Raw genomic sequence first — 4,637 nt, 5'->3', positions numbered from 1 at the left:
TCCCCGTGCCGGGCCGCGGGCACCGTCAGGGAGGGCGAGGGCCGGGCCGGGCCCAAGCTGGCCTGGGGGCAGGTGCCGAGGAGCCTGGGGTGAGCGGTTAGCCTGTTAATTGCTCTGCGTCAATTAACCTGTGGCACCTGACTCGCCCGACAGTAGCTCCATGGTCTACCCTCCACTCCCCGGTGCTGTCCCCCATAGAGCAACGCGGGCCCGGGTGGGTTTAGAGGCTGCAGAGCCTCTCCGCGCCCCCCCCGCTCCCCACCCCGGCACCTGCCGCGGGCGCTGTTGGCGGGGCCTGGTTTCGCCCTTCGTGGAGGGGCTTCCTCAGGGGTCCCGTTCCGCCTGGGAACAAGCTCGGCGCTGGGCTGCCAGAGCTGTCCTGCTTTGACCTTGAGCGTCTAAGGGCTGTGGGCCTCTTTTGGGCCAGATTCCTGGCTGGCTGGCTCGGCTGCTTGAGTTGTTGCGTCTGGTGTTTGGAAGGATACACGGGGCATATGGCTGCCCCTAGTTTGTGTAGTGTGGGGTAAAATGTCATCTGTTGATGCAGGGATGGCCTTAAATCTTGTGATGCCCGCTTGAAAAGCGTAAATATGTGACAGCTTCTGGTGTTAAATGTTTTTTAGAAATAACGTTTGCATACCTGTAACAATAACCAGAAAAGCCTAAACAATTTATCTCTTTAAGTATCCTAAAATATGCTGGATATGGGGTGCAGGTTTTGATGAGCTTGTTCTGGATGGCTCGACCCTTGTTGTCGTTGCTGTTTGGCAAGAACCCTTGCACTCCTGGATCTTCTTTCTGTATGCAGTAATAGTGAATGTGTTATGGTTCTCAGGTTAACTGCGTAATGTGATACCTGAATTCCAGCTATAGGAGTGTGAGGTGGTGGGAAGACTCTATCTAAATAGTAATGGGCTAGATGCTTGCAGGAAATACGGGGGCATAATATAAGGTTGAAGATCATAGTCTTTCATTTTGTTGCCAAGCCTCAGTCTGTCTGTGTTAAATACTTATGCTGGCCTGGCTGTCAGATTTGCTTTTTTGTTTGTTTGTTTGAAATACAGGTAACTTTTCAAAAACAGGCTGAAATACAGTAGACCTTTTGCAGATCTAATAATAGTGTGATGTCTAAATACTGTGATTATCCAAAACGTGCAGTTGTTTTTGATATAACATGGATGAATGTCATGTGGAGGAATGTCAGTTTGGAAACAGGTGGAATGTCAACAGTATGTTGTACCAAATTCCTGGTTTTGTTTTAATTGAAGTGAGAATAGGCACTTTTGGAAACTAAGCATCGTGTAAATGAGAGATGGGGAAGGAGAGACTGCATTTCTAACTTACTGAATGTCTTACTTTCCCAACTTGTTGGTAGCACCTGTGACAGTAGATGTTTAAACAGCACCTCGCAAAGACAAGTTATCCTATGTCTTCCATTAGTGGAGTGGCTGTGCATTTGAGTGGGTGGTCATGTTCGCAAGTTAGGCCATGTTTATACTGGTAGTGCTTTTCTTGTGTAAAAATACTGGCATGCTACACTGACCACTAGAAATACTCGTCGCCCGCACAGCAAGCTACACGGGTAAGAATGCAGTCTGTCTGGCCTAAGTGGGCTCAGCCTCTGTTCTTCTGCTGTTGTTCTCCCTTTGAATAAGGGGAGGACGCTTCCACGTGTTTCATCGCTGACTTAGTTCTCTTGACCAGAGTTACTGCTGTCCACCTCTGGTGTCTTCTCGCTTAGCTGGGAATGACTGCTTGGGCTGGGCTGACTGAAAATGCTTATTACTATTCTACTTTTTTTCTTTTTTACTTTGGTGGAGCTATATTATATTAAATATGCAGTGTGTAGAGGAGAACCAAGAAGAGGTATGAAGTATGTTGTAAAAAAACCCTGTTTTGAAAATTGTTGAGAAAAATAGGAGATAGAAAAGAAACTAAACTAAATGATACCTGCTAAAGCATGAAATAGAAAAATGGAATTTATTTATTTGTATGCACACAAATTGTCTTTCAGATTAATAATCATGTTGCCCTGACTTGTAGCTGAAAAGAAGTTGAATGATAAATAGAAACAGTAAGCGATATGTTTCCCTCTGAGAGCTTGGGGAGAAGAAACACTGCAGGATCAACCATTTTTCCCCAATAACTGAAACAAGAAATGAGAAAAAAGCACCAAAGAGACTCAGTAAATGATTTCAGTAGTCAACACATCCCTATTTTTATCAGAAACTTGTACTTCAATATAAGCATAAAAAATTATGTAAAGCTGACGAATGGTGCTTTGCCTAATTTGGTTTCTAGTACAATTTGCAAAAATCAAAGGGAATTTAACCTTACATTTATGGCTTATTATTCTGGCTTACTTCTGAGGATAAAGAGAGTGAACAAGTTTTGGTCCAGCCACCATTTTCAGAACAGTCAGAAAAGGATTCTACTTTACAAATTCCTTTGAAATCCATCTGCAGAATATGTGAAATCAGATGCATTGCAAAATATAACCACAATCTAGATAATGCATAGGTATGCGTATGGCATATGACACTATTTCAGAATTAAAATCAGAATAAAATGATAGAAATGAGTTGAAATTCAAAATGAATGAATGAGTAATATCTTAGGACCTCAGGGTATAATAAAAAAGGAAGTTGGACAAAGTCTTGCCCAAATGCATTGTATTAAAAGGTTACCAGAGTAAGGCAATGATAAGGATATGAGAACTTCTGACATGTTTTTGTGAAAAGAAATATTACGGTTGTTTGGAGACAGAATGTTAAACTCGCCTGAAGCTACATATTATTAGAATGATGGGTATGGATGAATGAAAGGTTTGTTTAAATCTTCAATTTTAAAGTTATTGTGGGCAAAGAATAAATGAATACATTGTCAGGCTACCACTTTTTTTTTTTTTTTTGTTAAGTTGGTAGATTCTGTGTTAAACCGTGTATCAGAATATTTAAAGAGATGTCACGATGTAAAGGCACAGCCTTACCCTGGAAGCAAGGCTTCTCTCTCGGTAGAGGAGAGTGCTGCAAGCATAATGTAAGATGGTGAAACTCATGTACGTCCTTTTTTTGTCTACCAAGCTGAAAAGTATCCGGAAGTTGGCAAACTCCCCTTTAAAACAAACCTACAAATCTAGGTTTAAACGTAGTCATACTGGTTTGAGTTGTTTTTCATTGTTATGTTTGCTATGGCTTTTTTTGTTTATTTTAACTGTATTACTATATTAATTGGACTTACTGGTTTGCTGAGAGTAAAAAATAAGAAAGAAAAAGAATACCTCAAGGTAAGTCTTGTCAGTGTAAAGGCTTGGAAAACATCGGAAGAGGAGCACTAGCTAGTTAAAAAGGAATTCTCATCAGAGAGGGTATAGTGACCATTTGAAGACATGAGGCTGAAACATGTAAAAGTGAAAATAATTGCAGTTTATTTTAGAGAGCTTGTCTTGTTGCTGTGCTCAGACATCTAGAGAGAAGGTAACTATTTGAAATCATGCACTTATCAATCATTGCTCAACAGAGAGGGCAGTAGCCTCAAAGCCTAGTCGGTGCGTGTGGGAGCTGAGCGGTTCCACTGTGGGACAGGAAGAGCACAGCGCTCACGGTGCTGGCCGGTGGTATGGGAGCCACGGGGAGGGTGCAGTTGCACTCACACTGGAACATGCTCGTTTTCTCTTTGCTAATGATTTTTCCAACCCACCAAACTTGTGTGGTTACCATGGATTTAGCTATGTCAGATAAATACCTTCCATATTCTGTTTAGAGTAATCCAAACAGCCTTATTTCTAATATGCAGTCTCAGGATCTTTTTATGAAGGTGGGAAAACTGCTAACTGCGTGATGCTGCAGGTTTGATTGTGGATAGCTGAAAAAGGCCCTACCAACCCAGGGCGCAAGCCAACCTTTTTCAGGATGGCAGCAGTTTGTTTTGGTCCAGGGAACAGTAGGTGACACACTATATACAATGTTATACTTAATTTCTGAGTAAGGATTTTGTGTTTCTGTTTGGCTTGGCATTGTCAAAGTGACTGGTTGACTCCAGGAGGTTACATTTCATATATTTAAAAAAAAAAAAATCTTAAATGTTAAATTCTGCGTTTGGGATTGTTGGGCTTCAGCCTGGAGACTGAAATAAAGATTATTAAAAAAATGGCTTTACCCAGATTGTTTACATTTCTTTGACGGATGCATTGCTGCTATAATTGAAATTGGGTATGAAGATGGTAACTCTGTGAGCTGAGATGAAATTAAGTTTAAGGAGGAAACCCTCTGCAAACATGTCAAGAGTGCAGGTTAAATTCTAAGTGGTTGTTTTGTTTTTCTTTCCTTCAAATGTGTAATTGAATAAGAGGGAAATAGTGACCAGTTCTAGATATAGGTTGAAATATTGGTTGTTCAAATACAGTGGCCAACAAAGGGAAGAAGGGACAAGAAAAGTACTTGTAAGTGAGCCTTGAAGGATAACCACAAATTCAAGGAAGCATTTCCCCATTTTTCTCTATGTCGTGTTATTCTGACTTAAATTGCCATCTCTTTTTTAATAAGACGTGTTAGATCATTTGCATAATTTAAAATAAGAAGCGTGGATATCTGGAGTTTTGTTGATTTTAGATGTAAAATGCATGCTGATTAAGTTAC

This window comes from Aptenodytes forsteri, unplaced genomic scaffold, assembly GCF_000699145.1.
Source record: "Aptenodytes forsteri isolate BGI_AS27 unplaced genomic scaffold, ASM69914v1 Scaffold245, whole genome shotgun sequence".
NCBI classification, from domain to species: Eukaryota; Metazoa; Chordata; class Aves; order Sphenisciformes; family Spheniscidae; genus Aptenodytes; species Aptenodytes forsteri.
Note: the sequence above shows the minus strand (reverse complement) of the source record.